The following is a 22,107-nucleotide window of genomic DNA, read 5'->3' as shown; positions in this document are numbered from 1 at the left end:
TAAATTGGAATTTAGATCAACTTGAACACCACTTTGTCCCTTTTTATTGCTCATGAAAACCACACGTTGCATGTGAGACCTTCAGAGTTGGTAGGCCAGACTGCTGTACACACTGGTACCTCTAATACCCAGTGACACATCATCCTGCGTTGATGCATGCCTGTATTTGTGGTGGCATGTTATCCACAAATTCATCAAGGCACTGTTGGTCCAGATTGTCCCACTTCTCAACGGCGTCGTTCCCTCAGAGTGGCTGGTGGGTCACGTCGTCCATAAACAGTCCTTTTCAATCTATCCCAGTCATGTTCGATAGGGTTCTTGTCTGGAGAACACGCTGGCCACTCTTATCGAGCGACGTCGGTATCCAGAAGGAAGTCATTCACAAAATGTGCACGATGGGAGCGCGAATGGTCGTCCACGAAGACGAATGCCTCGCCTATATGTTGGCGATATCGTTGCACTATCGGTCGGAGAGTGGCTTTCACGTAACGTACAGCCGTTACAGCGCCTTCCATGACTACCAGCTGCTTACGTCGCCGCACATAATGACAACCCAAAAGAGCAGGGAATCTCCACGTTGCTGCACTCGCTGGACAACGTGTCTAAGGCGTTTACCCTGACCGGGTTGCCTCCAAACACGTCTACTACGAATGTCTGGTTTAAGCCAATACGACACTCATCGTTGGAAAGAATGTGTCGCCAATTGTGAGCGGTCCATCAGCTTGTAGCTGGAACCATCTGTAACGCGCTGCATGGTGTCGTGTTTGCAAAGATGGATCTGAGCATGGACGTCGAGAGTGAAGTTGCGCATCATGTAGCCTATTGCGCACTGTCTGAGTCGCAACACGATGTCCTGTAGCTGCACGAAAACTTTATTCAACACGGTGGCATTGCTGTCAGGATTCCTCCGAGCCATAGCGAGGTAGCGGTCATTTACTGTAGTAGTAGCCCTTGGGAAGCCTGAGCGAGGCGTGCCATCGACTGTTCCTATCTCTATCTCCTCCAAGTCAGAACAACTGGAACTGATCGGCTGTCTGATCTCCTCCGTCTAATAGGCACTGCTCATGTATGGTTCCTTACATCTTTGGGCGGGTTTAGTGACATCTCTGAACAGTGAAAGGGACTGTGACTGTGATACAATCTCCACCGTCAATGTCTATCTTCAGGAGTTCTGGTATTTGGGGTGATGAAAAACTATTTTTGATGTGTGTATGCCATGCTAAATACGTCGAATTATGGTCTCTTCTTAGACTGCAATAAATTTCACAGACCATGATATCCAAGTAAACTTTAAAAAAACTTCGTATTGGCATGAGCAGGTGATGAGACTAACAGAGCAGACTAAGCCACCATCTTAATTTGATCTTTTTCCAACGCAAGGTCTCTCTAATCCAACAGTGAACGTGATTGTGGACCTTCTACATTAACGTGGATTTTCGAAGCAGGTTTTTAAATTTATATCACATTGTAACTGACATTAAGAAGTAATAAGTAGGTAACTGGAATATTTATTGGACGGCAATGACACATATAGAAATTTCTCCGAGCACCACAACCAGTGAACTCAGGTATTAGAAACAGTGAACTGTTTTCGATTATCTGCAACGTTCGTAAACTTACCTATATTCATCAATATTTTTAGAAAATTTTAAGAATTACATCGTCGTGTAGTAAACTAAATGGACGTAACACTCGATAGTTCTCATTTCTCTTACGGGCACAGAAAAATAGACGTTGTGTCACTGTCTGCGTCGAGAATGTAACAAAAAATATACAGTAATTCTTTTGAAGACACATAAAACGTGGCTCTGCTCTTCCAGTGTCTTCCCTAATGAAATGTCTTAAGTTTTAGTTTACTGGAACGCCATGCACAAGGTCCTCTTCAGACAACTGACAGCGCTTGGTTCATCTTTGCTCCTCGCTCTGAAAATAAAGGCAGACAATACTTAGTGCAACATACTTGAATTATGGAATTGTGGTTAGGATTAGTGGTAAGTGGAATTTATTTATTGACTAGAAAAAAATTGTCGCACATTTAAAGGCTAAGTATGAAAAAATACAAGTACACGTACATAGTTCGTCTCCAGTAAGTTGTTTCACATGTTACAGATGTGATATCGGAAACAAGTACTTGTGGAAATTAAATCCAAGTATTACACCTGTGATTGAAATGAGCGTCACTCGACAGATTACATTAATGACAACACTGAAATGTAAACAATCACAATATTACAGAGTATCAATATGGGAATTCTGTGATCTTCTTACACATTGCGAAAGAAATCATTATACCTCGTGGCATTGATTCAAAGGGAGCTTACATATGTTGTAACGATATGTCTTTGCTTGAGGTTCGTCCAAGAATGTATAAGGCGACATTTTCTGAGGGAACATTAAGAATAGGTTACAACCAACCAGTTTCTGAAACTATTTTAAAATTTGAGCCATTTAATGAGTAAAAGATCTCTTCATTAGTGGTACTTGTCGTTCTAAGAACAGCTATCGTTGTCTTGCTAAATGTGGAATGTGGATTGGGAAAGTACCGCGGGATTTCATAGCTCCTTCAAGGGAGCGGTTGCTGTGAAGATTTCCCTCAAAATGAAAAAGGCGATAACCCGTGCATCTATTGGTACTCCAAAGCATCACACTTAGAAGTAGTCCGCAGTGGGATTCATGAATGTACCCTGCCACCGCGGTTAACGCAACGTATGTCACCTTGACTTTAGGACAAGTTATGGGAAAGCGGTCCTAAGAAACGTTCTCCTACTCAGTACTCCGCCAACGGCCATCACGAGGATGGTGAACGCTAAAGCGTTTGTGGGAGAGACAGCTCGTAACATACGTTGCTAAACCGTCGCTATGGAGACATCCAGAACCGTTTTAGTGCTCCATATCCAAATTCTTTGGCGAGGGTATACGGACTTGGTCCGCATCTTCAGTCTGGACAAAGCAGTCATTTGCTCCTGCGTTCACGTTCTTACTTCGTGTGAGGGCTGCTCATAATTTGGATGTTGCCTAGCACAGGAGAGGGCTGCTGGAACTTGGAGTACAGTCGTACCTACCATAGACATTTTTTACTGAGGTACATTTACATAACTTTCGTGTGTGAATTGATTCCAGCCAGTCTTTCTGGACACTTTTGAAATTTCCACATTGATGCACCTTCCATTAGAAATTAAAAATTTCGCTACTATTCGGTATCAGCTAGGTTCAGCCGCACAGTTAAATGCGGATGTTACTAGTTTTAGTACTCTAGAGCTGTAGATGCTTGACCTGAACTCTTCTGAACAGAACAGTTATGTGTTTATATTCTATATTTCCCTTATACGTCGACAAGCATTCTCCTTCGCTGTCCATAAACGCTGTTTGGTTGGGAATTTAGGAACACAAAGGGGTTACAGAGGGATTTTTCTAAACTGTAAACACACATCCACAATCAACGCACCACATAGTAGCAGCTGCTTCGTGATGGGTAATCCCCTTCAGATCTATCCAGTGTAAGTTTTTTCTGTTCTTTGTCATCAAACTTGTGATTCGTCTAACACGTCCCTCCACAATTTCTTCGCCTGATAAAATCTTTCCATATGAGAGTAGCACACTCAAGGTCTTCAATTACTTGTTGTATATTCTAATCTCTTTCTTCAGCGTCTATGGGGTCTATAGTTTTATCTCAGTATTATTGTTAATCATGTTTCTTTTATTCCTCATTACTTCCAGCTTTCTCCTACTGTCAAGTGTCAGCAGGGTATCTTAGCACTTATACCGTTTCCCCTCTTGAACTTTCATTTTATTTCCGTCTCTCCTTCTGAACACCTGCGGAAACAGGCTGCATCCCAACCGTGCGACCTTCCTAATATGAGCACTTCCCTTTGAGTCTTCGGTTTTTGAGGATCTTCTATCACCACATGTCGAGTTATTTACTATTACTTCTAACTATTTAGAATTGCTTAATCACAGTGACTATGTTGCAGCTACTTCTGGTGTCGCCGTGGTAAAAATTTAAAGTAATCGTTGCCAACGACAATGTTTTTGAGTAAAGTATGATTATTGTTTCTGAGCGCTACTGCTAGGCAGCAGCTGTCGATCTACAGTCGGCAGGTAGAGATGTGTCGTGCGAACTGCGCAGTCGAGTTGGGAACATATATAGGCCGGCACTGTTTCATTTGAGAGATTCTGTGTGGAATGACAGATATCATATAATAACACTCAAAAAACTAACTGTGAATGTTTCAAAATATTTGTCGTATCGTGTTTTCGATAGTAAATAGTACCGTTCGCCACCTCATAACAATAACTGTTGTTCATAGTACGCGTCATTACTGCTCTATCACTGGATTATATCCATCTCTAAATGAATGGAGGTGAGAGAGGCAGCAGTATCGACGTAATTATACCACGCTCCAGTGGTCGTGTTATAATTTCTTACTGTTCCCTATTTGTTCCTGCACACGCTATGTATCACCAGTTTCTCCATATACCTTATTCTTTTCTTTAAACGTGAAACATCTTGTACCATCTTTACATAATTTTTGACCGAAGGCATCCCATTGCTTACAATTAATATTCTCTGGCGCATATTAGTCCAACAGTTGACTATACCTACGCCATAATTTAGAACCGTTTGTGGATCGATATTTACCGTACTCAAACGTAAACAAAAAGTCGACGTGTCCATATACTACTAATTTGGAAGCAATCTTTGCCTCCATCAGGAATTATTGTTGCCACGAAACAAGATCAAGTTTAATACCGCCAGATGGTGGTTACAGAGTGGAGAGGTCGGGAATTTGCTCACAGGAGCGACAAAACATACGGCTGCTACTTCTCCACGTGAGAGAGGTGACCTTGCAAGCGTATTGTCGTATCACTGGCTTCATTGCTTTGCGAGCGGGTGTATTTTGGAGAGTCGAGCACTGGACACGGAGTTTATGTGTTGTGTTGTGGGTAACTCTGCATAGGAAGGGCATTATTATGGAATTTCAAGTGTGGCTACATGTGCAACTACTTTTGAAGTAATGAGATAGGGAAGTGGATTCAGTGAAAGTGCGTAAAGAAGTAATTAAAAGTTAGCAATGCTGCCGATAAAGTATTTGAGTATCTGCCCATTTGCCTGTCGTACCGTACATCAATCATTCGTTCGAGTTTGGCCTTCCTGAATGAACTAATGTGAATTAGTAAAATAGTTTCCCACAAAGTAGAGTAATCAAGTGAAAGCGTCTTTTAGCGAGTGTGAGAACATGCGTTCGGTCATCGCGGTTCCGCGTCATCAATAATCACTTGCATCGCATCGATTACGCGTACGCTCGTCCAAGTGATAATTGTGTACTGATGATCATCACTGCCTGTGCATCTATCACCGAAGGTTCGGCCAGAGTAAGACCTTGAAATACATGTGACGACGTGAAGTACAATAGTGACAGGCATTAACACCAGCAAGAATACTCTACAGTAATAAGGGAATGATAAATATGACGTCTCATCAGATCAGCAGGAATGTTAGTTGGCATCAGCAATTATGCCTTACTGTGTAATCAGTGCAAACTGCGATTTTCATATCGCCTCAAAATATAATTATTCATACCATACGTTGTACAGTGTTGTGTTAGTGTAGTGTGGCTCCCCTAACCCGTTTGCATATTTATATACATAATTTCAGGCAAGCCAGCAGCAGTGTGGAGCAGAAATAATGCAACCGCCTGCAAGTCCAAGGATCTGGTCTCCTATTGATACTGCATTCATTAATATCCGACGACTCATCATGTTTGTTAAACTACGCAACGGCATATCTGATCAAATGGGAAAGTTAGTCCGGTATATTGTAGATTCTAAATACACTCCTGGAAATTGAAATAAGAACACCGTGAATTCATTGTCCCAGGAAGGGGAAACTTTATTGACACATTCCTGGGGTCAGATACATCACATGATCACACTGACAGAACCACAGGCACATAGACACAGGCAACAGAGCATGCACAATGTCGGCACTAGTACAGTGTATATCCACCTTTCGCAGCAATGCAGGCTGCTATTCTTCCATGGAGACGATCGTAGAGATGCTGGATGTAGTCCTGTGGAACGGCTTGCCATGCATTTCCACCTGGCGCCTCAGTTGGACCAGCGTTCGTGCTGGACGTGCAGACCGCGTGAGACGACGCTTCATCCAGTCCCAAACATGCTCAATGGGGGACGGATCCGGAGAACTTGCTGGCCAGTGTAGTTGACTTACACCTTCTAGAGCACGTTGGGTGGCACGGGATACATGCGGACGTGCATTGTCCTGTTGGAACAGCAAGTTCCCTTGCCGGTCTAGGAATGGTAGAACGATGGGTTCGATGACAGTTTGGATGTACCGTGCACTATTCAGTGTCCCCTCGACGATCACCAGTGGTGTACGGCCAGTGTAGGAGATCGCTCCCCACACCATGATGCCGGGTGTTGGCCCTGTGTGCCTCGGTCGTATGCAGTCCTGATTGTGGCGCTCACCTGCACGGCGCCAAACACGCATACGACCATCATTGGCACCAAGGCAGAAGCGACTCTCATCGCTGAAGACGACACGTCTCCATTCGTCCCTCCATTCACGCCTGTCGCGACACCACTGGAGGCGGGCTGCACGATGTTGGGGCGTGAGCGGAAGACGGCCTAACGGTGTGCGGGACCGTAGCCCAGCTTCATGGAGACGGTTGCGAATGGTCCTCGCCGATACCCCAGGAGCAACAGTGTCCCTAATTTGCTGGGAAGTGGCGGTGCGGTCCCCTACGGCACTGCGTAGGATCCTACGGTCTTGGCGTGCATCCGTGCGTCGCTGCGGTCCGGTCCCAGGTCGACGGGCACGTGCACCTTCCGCCGACCACTGTGGAGACCTCACGCCCCACGTGTTGAGCAATTCGGCGGTATGTCCACCCGGCCTCCCGCATGCCCACTATACGCCCTCGCTCAAAGTCCGTCAACTGCACATACGGTTCACGTCCACGCTGTCGCGGCATGCTACCAGTGTTAAAGACTGCGATGGAGCTCCGTATGCCACGGCAAACTGGCTGACACTGACGGCGGCGGTGCACAAATGCTGCGCAGCTAGCGCCATTTGACGGCCAACACCGCGGTTCCTGGTGTGTCCGCTGTACCGTGCGTGTGATCATTGCTTGTACAGCCCTCTCGCAGTGTCCGGAGCAAGTATGGTGGGTCTGACACACCGGTGTCAATGTGTTCTTTTTTCCATTTCCAGGAGTGTAATTCTCACGAGTAGGCTGATTGAAACAGTGTACTTTTTTCCTGCAAAAGAGTATTAAAATATGCCTTGAAGGTACCACAGTGTTATATTCTAGTGAATCTTTAGCGTAATAGGCGTGCATCACAGTAGCAGATAGTAAAACCTGAGGTTGTACATTATTAGTCCATCACGAAACAGTTCCACACCTTTCATTTCGTGATGCTTCAACACATCTAAACAAAGCTTTTCCAAAAATGTTAATAAGTACAAGAACAAGAAGTTTTGTTTTGTCTGTAGTACACACGCACCAACAAAAGGTTTACACCATCCCTTTATCTTGAAATTCATAGCACAGAGAACAAAAATTGGCTGTGAGGCATGCGTATATATTCATCTACAATGTGGTCATATCGAAAAAAAAAAGAAAAGCATCACGAGAATATCGTATTTCTCTCGGGGTGGTTTTCCACAGAATTCTTGGGCTATGTCAGTAAGTCGTCTTGCTCGGATGCAGACTTTAATTCAACATGGCATGCCATCACCCATCAAACCAATCGTGGTCCCAGTTTTTCCACTCTTCAATGGTGATTCCATGTAAGTCATGCAGAGCACGTTTGCCCATTTTAGTCGATCCCTCAAATATCGAATGGGCACAGAGAAAAGGCAGGGCACTCAGTTCTGGTGATCCTGGCACCCTGAAGGACTGTTATCAGGGGAGCAACACGATGAGCACACGAGTTGTCATTCGTCAAGATAAAATTATCAGCAAAATGATCGCGATACAATCCTCCCTCTAATAGTTGTAGAATCTCGCCCTTATGCCACGGAGGAGAGAGATTTCCCTAAACAGGTAAGAGAGATGTAAAGACCCTATGTAATGCCATCCTACAACATCCCACTGCACATGTGAGACACAGTGTTGGAAGCATACGAAATTGCCAGGTTGTCTCATTAAATATTCCCTGTGGATACTAGGGTATAGTGCAAGCAGAATACAGTGGCCTGTAGATGCGCAGATGGCAGGACTTGTGTGTGTGGAGCGTGGTAGTAGTGGGGTCACAGGCAGGTGCTGCAGGGGAAATGTCGAGTGCTGGAGGGGAAGTGCCACTATAAACTTAAACCTACGTTCACATTTTCTGTAAATTTTAAGTGGTGAACCTCCTCGCGCACACTTGCATGGTGGCAGTTATAAAAAATCCTCAGTCACCTCTGCTTTGGTTAGTTTCTAAAAAGAATTTAATCGAAAATGGAAAAAATTCTTTTTGCCTGGTTTGTTAACTATTTGTAACTTTCAGAGAAGCGTGACGAGCGGGAAATTTTCAGTAACACCCACATATCTCTCGGATTGCCACATTAAAATATGCCTCTTTTCGTCAAAACGCAGTGGTTTTTACACAGTGTCACCTCACTAATACGTTGTGCAGAAGCAGCTGCAAAAGAATTCTGAAAAAAATAGTTTGTTAAATTTATTAAGTGAGGAACCGAGGGAAAGTAAGATCTGCAGATTACGAAAAAGCACATTCTAGGAACAAAACACACGTGTAATGCCTTCACTAATATCGCTCCAAAACCCATAGCAATCTTCGTTTCAGTAGTTATCGACAGCCCTTTAAAATTGTATTCTTTCATGGAAAATGTCTGTATTTAGTCGAATAACACGGTAGGTAATGAAGATTTGCGTAATAACCATATGGAAAAATATTCTCCTCTTTGTGTGCTACCGTTTTCCAAAATCTCATTTCGATTTCTCAAATCGTTTATGAAATTTGAGGAATGTTGTCGATATTTAACTCTGGCTTTACCTCTGGCGTGGCGCGATCGCAAATGAGTGTCCTACATCAGATCAATTTTCTCGTGATTGGTGACAAACAGAGACTTCCACCCAAGTCTGAAGATAAATTCAGTGCTTAAGATAGTTTTCATACTCTGCAACATATTAAGTAATGTGCACTAAACGCTTAATCATAGCGACCTGTATTTTTCTTTGCAGACTTTTCGAATATCGTGCAGTGTTTCACTTCTAAGTAAATATCGCAATAACTTTTACCATTAACGAAATGACGGGCACCTCATCATGAACCAGACATATAAAGCTATAATTAAAGCAATATTTTTTTCCCGAATACTTTCTGTACAATTCTTTGAGAAAGATTGCAGGTGTGCACCTCCACTCTGAAATCGACGACTGGCTGAAAGGTGTCAGGCACTGTCGGCCTTTCCTTCCGGGTTAACGTATGATCTTGATCAACGCTTCGGACTAAATCTGGTCAGTGCGCGTTAGCCACCGTATCCTGCCTTAGCTATACAAACAGATAAGAATATCGTCCGACAACACAGTACGTAAATTCCAGGTCGCCCATTTTCCATGTTTTCTTGCCCATCTCTAACGGAGAGTATAGTGTTGTGGTGTTGCCTCAACGTGATAGTCGGGAATAGAGATTCGCATCATGCAATCGTCTCGTAACAGTATTATTGCGATATGTGACTGCCCGTAGCCTCTTTAAACATCGAATTCAGTTCTGGAGCACTCAAAACACGGTCTCTTTAACATAAAAGATGTAGATACCGATTATTCTGTACACCTGTCGAACTTGGACGGCCTGTGCGGTGTGTTTCTTCAACACAACCAGCTGAAAATAAAGGATTCCATTTCACTCTGACTCCGGTGCCCGGGTCGAGCAAATTCCCTGGTTGACAAGCCGACTGCGTGTAACATGATGATGCAGACCCGATAATTGGTCACTATTGTCCTTCGTGGCGTCGTAGAGGTTTGCTATAGTGTTCCACAAAGATCTCTAGCGGCGTCGCTTCTGATGGTTTAGTTTCAGCTGAATTGCTGCAGTCAGTTCAAGTCCGACGTCCAACCCGTAACTGACGTGCATGGTAACTGCATGTATGATTACGAACGCATCAGAGGTGGCTTTACTATCGGTGCAGAACACTCACAACAACAACAACAACAACAACACACCTTGTAACATAGCTACAACAAACACTGCCTATGTTCGTCTGTGAAAATGGACTCGATATGCAACCTGAGCTATGGGTAAACGAAATCTGACCTTCAAATCACTGTGTGCTTGTTGCATGAGTGTCAGTTTTACTGTAATTTAAGTCCTCAACACATCGCTACATGGAAAAGAAAAACTTAAAACTATCTTTTGGATAAGCTATGTGAATGGGTATTTGAACATGATAAACTACAGGAACAAATGAACCTGTAACAACGTATACCTAAGCTGTCTGACTGCGTATTTGAACAAGAATAAGTGATACAGGATCTGGCTTGTGCAAAGAAATTTACTGTAGTAGGCTACGTGACATGTTGTAATGTGTCGGTGTATCTGTTTTGATCCTGAGTTTTGCACTCACCTCTTTAGACGACTGCCTTTTTCCATGTGGTTTACAGCAATTCGTAGCAGCAGCGGTTAAAGCTTATTTGCACTATTTAAAGCTTAAGAGACATCATGGGCAATAATAGACAATGACTGTTCGTCTGTGAAAATGGACTCGATAAGCAACCTGAGCTATCAGTAATCGGCATTGTCATGCTGCCCTCACATCGGTGACGGCAGATCTACCACACTCAACGCCTGATTTTAGTTACAGAGCCAGGAGAGATTTAGATGGCTTAACTACGCTTGAAGATGGAATTCAAGATAAAATACGCAAGCACAGCGTAAAAGCAATTGCAGGGTTAACCTCGTGATTGTTAGTCCGAATTTGCAATAATCCCGTGTTTTGCTTGCCATTTAAAGAAGCCTCCTTATCATTCAAAAAATAATAATTTATGTCCACATCCAATTCATAAATAAATGTTGTGGTAATTAAATATTAACGTAATTTGTTAATCTGGCACTCAGCCATTAATGGTACGTAACATGCAGTCAGATAGCTTAACCAAATGCTAGTTTTAAGATTATCATGTAACGATTTGTTGAGGGCTTAAATGACGGTGAAACTGACACTCATACGACACGCACACAGTGTTATGAAGCTCGGATTTCGTTTACTGATAGCTCAGTTTGTTTATCGAGTCCATTTTCACAGACGAACATAGGCAATGTTTGTTGCAGCTAAGTTACAACCTGCACGACATATCGGGGTGATGGAAAACTTTTGTTGATGTGTTTATGTAAGTATTGTGTCAAACGAGATATTAAAGCCAACATGGTATAATTTTGTAAACTGAGTTATATATTTCTTTAGCCATTCGATAGTCTTCTGTGTTAAATTGGAAACCAAGACTTCCTTAACCGGCTATCGCTACATGGATATCGCCAAGTAGGATCTTCGTACAGATTTCAGTCTTTGTGTGCTGGAAGAAGGGTAGAATACGACTGTAGTAGAAACTATGTGATATCTTTTAGCATATTAGGTTCATGAAAACTATTTATAATGTTTAGGTGAAAAGCTTATGTGGAAACAAGTAAACAGACGTAAGGCTTGATACAACGGCGAAACCTGATATCAGAGCCCCATTTCGTAGAGTTCACATCGCAACAGCTACGAGCAGTATCGCCCGACTTACATCTCAGTTTTGGGTAATTTTCTGACTGTGAATGCTTCACAGCTAAAAGTAACAAGTGTTTTATCGCTACGCTCATCTTTTCAAGAGCTTTCCATTGCGGTTGGAATAATGAAATCATTTCATTAATTGTAAGAACAATTTTTCTTCAACAGCTTGGTCGATACTTTGGACCGGTCATGAAATGCCAAGGATATACACAAACCTGGGTAGGTTTCTATTGCAACACTAGGCACCTCCCCAGGTGGCGCATAGAGGAACGCTCATGAGGTATTATGTGTATAGAGGAAAGAAAATACTCGGTTATGAACAAAAAGTTGCACACCAGATACCGGCTCGATGATACCCAGAGTGGGCGGTTTCCTGGTCAGCATCTGTCCACCGGGAGGTGCGGCTGCAAATGATTGCTCCAGGATCTAACAATCCCTGATTCTAATTTCCCAGGCGAAATACGGGACGCAATTAGAAAATATACTGTGGTCAATGTATATGCCCCCACGAATGGGGATAACAAAAAAGCCCCAAATCAACCGGTAAATTCTGGGCATCATTAGGTACATTGATGGCCAAGATTCGCAAAGACGACATAAAACTTTTTCTAGTTGGTTTCAACGCACAGAGAAAAATTGTAACACAAAACTGTGGCGAAGATTGCGAGTAGAAATGTACAAACAAAAACTAACAGACGCTCGTTGGACTATGACAACAGACCAGCACGAAAATTATGCCAATATTTCTTAGAAGATGCATGTGAATAAAGAAAACCTAGAGGTTACCTATATAACAAATGGGAGAATCCCAAATAGACCATGCAACAATACAATACCCAGTTCAGAAAGATATCCATGACACTGAAATTCGCTAAGGTGCGAATGTTGTATCAGACCACTTTCTGACTCTGATTTACACCGAAGAAAATCCGTCAGAAAAGAGAAGTTTGAGACGGGATGGATCAAGGAATATAACACAAAGCAGGAGTGAGAAAAACAACATGCAAACATATGGGAAGAATTCCTTATAAAGATTACACAAAATGAAAAATAACTGATATCACGACAAAAAAAAAAAAAACACTGAACATCCATGGTAGGAGTCATAATGTGAAACTGCACTTGGACGACGCAAACAAGCCTTCCAGGAGCACAATAGTAAAAAATCCCCGGGAAACATACATCGTTTTAACGAGCCCAGGAAACAGGCAGTAAGCCACATTAGGCAGACGAAGAGAAAGTATGAAGAGGGTCAACTGGACGTAGTAGTGGAAAATTTCTGCAACCATAACACTAGGGAAATACACACATCAAAAACAGGTTTGCATCACCTCGGTCCCGAAAGTTCCGGAATCTGTACAGAAAATTGGGATAGAGATCAACATGAACATCATTCCACCCTTTTTATTGATCATGAAAACCCCACAATGCATGTTGTACCACCATACAGCGATACCTTCAGAGGTGGTGGTCCAGATTGCTGTACACACCCAGTAGTACGTCTTTTGCATTGATGCCAGCCTGTATTCCTCGTTGCATAGTATTCACAAGCTCATAAAGGCACTGTTGGTCCATATTGTCCAACTCCTCAACTGCAATTCGGCGTAGAACCCTCTGAGTGGTTGATGAGACGCCTCGTCCATAAACAGCCCTTTTCAATCTATCCCAGTTATGCTTAGCACTCTAGTCGAGCGATGTCGTTATCCAGAAAGAAATTCTTTCACAAGATGTGCACGGTGGGGGCGCGAATGGTCGTCCATGAAGACGAATGACTCGCCAATATACTGCCGATATGGTTGCACAGCTTGTCGGAGGATGGAATTCGCGTATCTTACAGATGTTATGTCGCTTTCCATGACCCACAGCGGAGTACGTCGGACCCACATAGTGCCACCCGAAAATAGCAGGGAACCTCCACCTTGCTCACTCGCTGGACAGTGTGTCTAAGGCGTTCAGCCTGAGCGGGTTGCCTCCAAACACGTCTCCAACGTTTGTCTGGTTGAAGGCATATACGCCACTCATCGCTGAAGAGAACGTGATGCCAAGCCTGAGCGGCCATTCCGCATTTTGTTGGGCCCATCTGTACCGCCTTCCATGGTGTCGTGGTTGCAAAGACGGACCTGGACTTGGAAGTTGGGAGTGAAGTTGTGCATCATCCAGCCTTTTGCGCACAGTTTGAGTCGTAATACGACGTCCTGTAGCTGCACGAAAAGCATTATTCAACATGGGTGTCGTTGCTGTCAGGGTTCCTCCGAGCCATAATCCGTAGGTAGCGGACATCCACGGGAGTAGTAGCCCTTCGGTGGCCTGAGCGAGGCATGTCATCGACAATTCCTGTCTTTCTGTATCTCCTCCGTGTCCAAACAACATCACTTTGATCCACTCCGAGAAGCCTGGTTACTTCCCATGCTGAGAGCCCTTCTTGACACAAAGTAACAATGCGGACGCAATCGAGCCACGGTATTGACTGTCTAGGCATGGTTGAACTACAGACAACACAACCCGTGTACCTCCTTCCTGGTGGAATGATTGGAACTGATCGGCTGTTGGACCCCCTCCGTCTAAAATGCGTTGCTCCTCTAAGGTTTTTTACATCTTTGGGTAGGTTTAATGACATCTCTGAATAGTCAAAGGGACTGTGTCTGTGATACAATATCCACAGTCAGCGTCTATCTTCAGGAGTTCTGGGAACTGGGGTGATGCAAAACTTTTTTTGATGTGGGTATATCGGACTTCCTCATGGGACGTCCATGGGCACACACCTTAAAACTAATGCTTCAGAAAATAAGATGGAAAACTTGCATTATCTAATCAAGAGAACTGTTAGGAATTTACATTTTGTTTTCCATGACTCTCTTGAACCTGAAACCACATTGCCATCACAGGACAGCACCTCCACTCACCTAGAGTCACTGCCCCAACATGTGAAGAGATTTAGAAACAACGGGTCCACTGGTGGAGACGACATAATTGCATAACTTGAAAACGATCTCTGACCAAAGTCGTTACAGGAACAAACAATCACAATCATCTAGCCAACAGAGAAGCTTCCTCACGACTGGAAATGTGCACTTACCCATCTGCTGCACAAGAAGGGAGACAGGGCGAATGTGAACAACTACAGAGGAGTCTCTCTACTAAAAGCCACCTGCTTGTGTACATAGTTCCGCGTAGTCAGCGCGTACACAACATCCCCACTAGAGCGCGCCCCGCTAAGCACAACAGCGCAGGGGCAGCGCTCGTCCGTCTCCGCACTACGAGATGGCGCTATCTTAGAGACGGACCAAATTCTACTTCCGCCGATCCGCATATTAATATGTAACGCAGCCAGTGAGATTGCTGCTAACGTAGAACCTTTTCTTCTCGCGGATCACACTCGCGCAGTGATTCCTGAACGCGCGAGGTATTATAACGAGTGTACAGAACTCCAATTAGCCAGTCTGCATTAGTCTGCACCAGTCTGCATTTGTCTGTAACAGTCTATAGTCAAGTTTCAGTCTGCGCCTAAAAAGATTGTAATATTCCTGTACATAGCCATGAAGATAAATGAATAGACACTTTGCCAAGTATCAGAGATATGTGAGAAAAGATTAACGTACCACGACCAAAGGAACTTCAGATTGTCAGTTGTAAACAACATCCAAAATCAATTTGCGTAATGTCTACTCTTTTTATTATTTTAATAAATGTGTGTGAAAATAAATCATTTTCTGTTTAAAGTTGGTCACCGTCAATCTGCTACTCTAAGCGTGCAAGTGGTATTTCTATCGTCTGACCTAACGGCAGAAGATAAACACGCCACAATAAGACCACGAGACATATTGCTGACACTCGCCTACTTCGTTAGAGCGACAAGTCAAATAATCTGATGGTGTGTGTCCCGAAGGTCTTACAGTACGCACACCACACAACTTCCAAATTTCCTTGACATGCTTACCCCAGACAACATAAGAACAGTTATAACAAAAAATTGCTTAATACCAAACAGATTTCCACCCCTGTTTTTCAAGTACAGAACAGATCTTCAATATGAAAACAATTCTAAAAGACAAGGTTATCAAGAATACTCCAGTCATCTGCACTTTCTTGAATGCAAGCAAGAATACGATTCTGTAGATTACCACTCCTTATTCAACAATCAATAAATCAGGGACTCGACCCAAAAACACTACGATTGATCAAACAGATGTTGGCTGGTACAATATCGAAAGTTCAATTGATGGGTGATATCTCTGGCCCTCTCATGATCGCGACAGGAGTACGCCACGGTGACGGACTATCCCCACTATTGTTGTCGTTGTACTACCGAGAACACAATCAACAGTGGAAGGTTACTCTACGGTTTTTATTGGATTTGGTTACTGGGGATGTAGCTCAGGACCATCACTTGCTACCATACCAATGACTGATGAAGCAAAGTTTGCCAATAATGGAGTGCAGAATTTTCACAACACTCATGTATAGACCAATTTGCAATTTTAGAAATAATCTATCATTAACGGTTTAGGTGGCACCCGTGGCCTAGGGGCAGTGTCTTTGATTATTAACCAAAACTTCATGTGTCCTGAGTTCAAATCTCGCCTCTTCTTAATTTCTGATTAATAATCATCATTGGCGACCGAAGACTTCCGGCATCAGAAGGCATCCTCGATCTGCCAACCGCCTTGTCAAAGAGGGAGGAAGAGCGGACAGAGGTTCACTGCACTCTCCTATCATAGGGGTGGGAAACTGACTCTAAAGGCGGAAGAATCAGCAGTAATCAAAGGCATGAATATGCAGAAGGTAATGGAAACAACTGCATTAAAGATATGTGACGTGTATCCAAAGGACAAGTGGTCTAAAATTGATAAGTGTAGTGACGGTGTCTCCATTGGCAAAAGATTCGGTAACAGTCCCACATTCGGATCTCCTGGAGGGGACTGCCGAGATGGAGGAGACCATGAGAATAAGATTGAACAAACATTGGAAGGATAACGTACTACGAACCGGGGAGTGGAATGTCAGATGCTTAAACGTGGTAGGGAAACTAGAAAATCTGAAAAGCGAAATGCAAAGGGTCAATCTAGATATAGGAGGGGTCAGTGAAGTGAAGCGGAAAGAAGACAAGGATATCTGGTCAGATGAGTATAGGGTAATATCAACAGCAGTAGAAAATGGTACAATGGGAGTAGGATTCGTTATGAATAGGAAGATATGGTAGAGAAAAGTTCAGTGACAGGGTTGTTCTGATTAGAATACTATCAGAATCCTATCAGAATCAATCCAACACAGACAACGATAATTCAGGTATATATGCTGACGTCGCAAGCTGAAGATAAAGAAGTAGAGAAAGAATAATTGAGGATATTTAAAGGGTAATACAGTATATAAAGGAGGAAAAAAATCTAATAGTCATGTGGGACTGGAATGTAGTTGTTGGGGAAGGAGTAAAATAAAAGGTTACAGGAGAATATGGGCTTTGCACAAGGAGTGGGGCAAGAGAAACACTAATTAAGTTCTTCAACTAGTTTCAGCTAGTAATAGCCGATACCCTGTTCAGGAATCACATGAGGATTAGGTATGCTTGAAAAAGGCAGGGAGATACGAGAAGTTCTCAGTTAGCTTACATCACGGTCACACAGAGATTCCGAAATCAGATACTGGATTGTAAGGCGTACCCAGGATCAGATATAGACTCAGATCACAATATAGTAGTGATAAAGAGTAGGCTGAAGTTTAAAACGTTAGTCAGGAAGAATCAATAATCAAAGAAGTGGGATACGGAAGTACTAAGGAATGACGAGATACCTTTGAAGTTCTCTAAGGCTATAGATACAGTAATTAGGAATAGCTCAGTAGGCAGTCCAGTTGAAGAGAGATGGACATCTTAAAAAAGGGTCATCACAAAAGTTGGGAAGGAAAACGTAGTTACAAAGATGGAAACTGGGAAGAAACTATGGGTAACAGAAGAATGACTTCAGTTAATTGATGAGAGGAGGAAGCACAAAAATATTCCGAGAAACTCAGGAATACAGAAATACAAGTCGCTGAGGAATGAAATATATAGGACGTGGAGAGAAGCGAAGACGAAATGGCTGCAGGAAAAAATGTGAACACATCGAAACAGAAATGATTGTCGCAAGAACAGACTCAGCATTAGGAAAGTTAAAACATCATTCGGTGTCATTAAAAGCAAGAGTTGGACCAATAAGAGTGCAACGGTAATTCCACTACTAAATGCAGAGGGACAGAGCGGATAGGTGAAAAGAATACATTGAAAGTCTCTATAAGGGGGAATATCTGTATGATATGATAGAAGGGGAAACACGAGTTCATTTAGAATGAATAGAGAATCCAGTACTGGAATCAGATTTTAAAAGAGCTTTGCAGGACATAAGATCAAATAAGGCTGAAGGGATGGATAACATACCCTCAGAACTTCTAAAATAATCGGGGGAAGTGCAACAAATCGACTATTTACATTGGTGTGTAGATTGTATGAGCCTTGCGACATGTCATCTGACTTTCGGAAAACTATCTTCCACATCTTTTTGAAGATTGCAAGAGCTGAAAAGGACGAGAATTATCGTACAATCAGCTTAACAGCTCATGCATCCAAATTCGTAAGAAGAATAAAATACAGGAGAATTGAAAAGAAAAATTGAGGATGTGCTAGATGACGATCAGTTTGCTTTAGAAAAGGTAAAAACAAAAGTGAGGCAATTCGAACGTTGCGGTTGATAATAGAAGCAAGATTAAACAAAAATCAAGACACGTTCATAGGTTGTGTCGACCCTGAAAAAGCCTTCGACAATGTAAAATGGAGCAAGATGTTAGAAAGTCTGAGAGAAATAAGGATAAGCGATAGGGAGAGACGGGGAATAATAAGAGTGCACGACCAAGGACGAAGTGGTCAGATTAAAAAGGGTGTAGAATAAGGATGTTGTCTCTCCACCCTGCCGTTCAACCCGTATATCGAAGAAGCAATGGTGGAAGTAAAAGAAAGATTCAGGAATGGAATTAAAATTCAAGAAGGAAGTTGAGTGAAAGTGAAGAAGAATTGCATGACGTGCTGAGCGGAATGAACAATTTCATGAGCACAGAATATGGACTGAGAGTAAATCGAAGAAAGACGAAAGTAATTAGTAGTAGCACATATGAGAACAGCGAGAAACCTAACATCAGGATTGACGGTCACGAAGCAGATGAAGTTCACGAATTCAGCTATCTAGGCACTAAAATAACCAATGATGGATGGAGCAAGGAGGACATGAAAAGCAAACTCTCAAAGGCAAAAACGGGATTCCCGCCCAGGAGAAGGCTACTAGTATCATACATGGGTCTTAATCTGAGGAAGAAATTTCTTGGAACGTATGTCTGTAGTACAGAAATATATGGTAGTGGAACATGGACTGTGGGAAAACCGGAACAGAAGAGAATCGAAGTATTTGAGATGTGGTACCACAGACAAATATTGAAGATTAGGTGGACTGATAAGGTAAGGAATGAGGAGGTTCTGTGCAGAATCGGAGAGGGAAGAAATGTATGTGAAACACTGATGACGAGAAGGAACAGGATCATAACACATCTGGTTTAGAGTTGAAGGAATGATTTACATGGTACTAGAGGGAACTGTAGAGGGCAAAAACTGTAGAGAAAGACAGAGATTGGAATACATCCAGCAAATAATTGAGGACGTTGTTTGCAAAAGGTACTCTGAGATGAAGAGGTTGGCACAGGAGAGGAGTTCGTGGTGGGCCCCAGCAAACTAGTCAGAAGACTGATGACCCAAAAAAAAAAAATACATATATATATATATATATATATATATATATATATATATATATATATAGACAGTTTAGCCTTCGTATCAGGGCTGGGATGATTGGGAACAGACTATCCATAAAACACAGTGTGGAACATCAAACAATGAGTTTTTCACGTAACACTTAAACGTTTTGCTGGAAGCTGTGGTTCATGTGGTTCATGAAAGATGGGGTACCGGTGCAGTTCGCTCTGCTCGAGCCATCGAATTTCTTGAGGTGGATTGTGGGGGGGGGGGGGGGGCGGGGCGTGTAAAGTACGTAGCTACTTGATAGCTACTTGAAGACCTTTTGCGATTGCTAACATTATTCGCTAGCTTGTTCAAGAAGGATATTAGCAGGTACAGTAGACACGTGCAGGGTGAACAGACTAAGACAACTCACGATGTGGCATTTAGAAGGTTGTTACAGATAATGGTAGACGTTTTGCACATCTCATCTGGCCATCACAAGACAACATCGAAAAAAAAAATACCCGTAGAATCAGATTTGAAAACAAGAACACTAGAAAAAAAGAAATATGTAACAAAAACACCGTGTCTATCACTAAGAAATTTAGAAAGAAGTGACCAGATATACATTGCCGGAAAAAATTCGTACACCCTTTCTGAGACTTCCAATTTACTTAATATTTATTGCTGCAGCGGAGCATATGCAGTACATGAAACGATTACATATACAGATCAATAGGACTTCTAACGTACCAGGTATCGACCTGTGCTGAAACACGATTAGTATATAGTGCAGCCAGCACGGGCGTCGATCCAAGCACTACTTGGCACCCAGACGATCGTACAAATGGCAAATACTATCCTGCGATACGCTGTGACACACCTGCTACTTGTGGTATACATATCTGTGAGAATTGTTGGATGACGATAAGCACGAGTCACCTCTCGTCGCATCGTATCATACACATGCTTGATAGGAGACAAGTCAAGAGATTGTGCTGACCAGGGAAGTTGCTGCAGTCTATCAGAGCACGTGTTGGCTATGTGTAGACGAGCATTATCCTCTTGGAACAAACACATCAGCCATCGGCTGCCAAATCGGCAAGAGAATTGCTCTAACAACATTCTGCATGTACCGAGCACTGATTAGCGTCCTCTACAGAAAGACCAAAGCTGAAGGAGAGTTGTAGCTTATCGCAGTTAAGACGGCCTCGGATTGGGCTAGTGTGTCTTGGACAAATGCACTCTATGAGACAGTGCTCACAAGGTGTACGTTGTTCACGCAAAGGACCATCACTTGCGTGCAGGGAGAATCTGCTTTCATCGGTGATGACAACGGCGTGCCATTCCATCTTCCAAGTCATTCTCTGACGGCACTAGTCGAGAAGTGCACGTCGATGCTTTGGCGAGATTGGAAGACGGGTTACAGGTATGTGTGCCCACAGTCTCAACATTTCGTGTTTATACGTTTAGTCTCACAAGCCCTCTTACTTGTGTTGTAGTGGCTGTGCCCTTAGAGTACGACGATCCTGGCGGATGTCTGTGCTGCGTGGGCGTCCAAAACCCCGTCTACGGTTGCAACAATGTTCATGTGACCACTGGTACCAGCATCTTTTCACAACTGACGCAAAACGTGGCGGTTCTTCAAAAGTACTATCCCAGCACTCGGAAGGGCAGATTTTCACTCCTTTCTTTCAGGATCGATCACTTGACTGTAGGAAGCGCCATGGCATAGTTGTCCGCCTGCTCCACAAGTTTTCACCACACCGATCTTTCTGACTGTGAGCGTTCAAAATGGTTCAAATGGCTCTGGTCACTATGGGACTTAACATCTATGGTCATCAGTCCCCTAGAACTTAGAACTACTTAAACGTAACTAACCTAAGGACAGCACACAACACCCAGTCATCACGAGGCAGAGAAGATCCCTGACCCCGCCAGGAATCGAACCCGAGAACTCGGGCGTGGGAAGCGAGAACGATACCAGCCGGCCGGAGTGGCCGTGCGGTTCTGGGCGCTACAGTCTGGAGCCGAGCGACCGCTCCGGTCGCAGGCTCGAATCCTGTCTCGGCCATGGATGTGTGTGATGTCCTTAGGTTAGTTAGGTTTACTTAGTTCTAAGTTCAAGGCGACTGATGACCTCAGAAGTTACGTCGCATAGTGCTCAGAGCAATTTTTTTTCGAGAACGATACCGCACGACCACGGACTGTGAGCGTGTTGACACTGGTACTTATGCCACTACGCTATCTGTTGAGGACGACGCTGAAACAATTATACGCACATCTTCTATACCTCTGGTGTTATGTGGGTTCTTCAGATGAACATCGACGTCGTCACTCCAGGTGTATAATTTTTTTTCCAGGTGCGTCTATATGGTCATTTTGGCTCTTTTTAAATCCTCTATCCATTCCCCATAGGTTCCCAACATACTAATTAGTGTGAGTAACGTGGGTAAAATACACGGTAACAGATGTAAAAGTGTTCCTATAATGATCCGTTGTCGAGATAATCTCTGCGAATGTATCATTACAGCCACCAATGTTTTCAATATGAAACATTCGCTTGTTAGTCCAAATGTATATGAATCATTTCGACTAAGTCCATATCTCACTGGGCTCATAT

The 22,107-nt window shown here is 43.2% G+C and overlaps 1 protein-coding gene across 1 annotated transcript in view; it reads right to left on the bottom strand.

Annotated features, from left to right (window-relative positions):
- Positions 1–1,561: 1,561 nt before the first annotated feature.
- LOC126088400 (uncharacterized) overlaps positions 1,562–22,107 on the bottom strand; it is a 422,478-nt gene continuing 401,932 nt past the window's right edge. The window contains exon 11 of the mRNA XM_049906540.1: positions 1,562–1,923. The gene's annotated coding sequence lies outside the window, so the exon portion shown is untranslated. The remainder of the gene's footprint in view (positions 1,924–22,107) is intronic.

This window comes from Schistocerca cancellata, chromosome 6 (genome assembly GCF_023864275.1).
Source record: "Schistocerca cancellata isolate TAMUIC-IGC-003103 chromosome 6, iqSchCanc2.1, whole genome shotgun sequence".
Taxonomy (NCBI): domain Eukaryota; kingdom Metazoa; phylum Arthropoda; class Insecta; order Orthoptera; family Acrididae; genus Schistocerca; species Schistocerca cancellata.
This window is presented reverse-complemented; position numbering and strand designations above follow the sequence as displayed.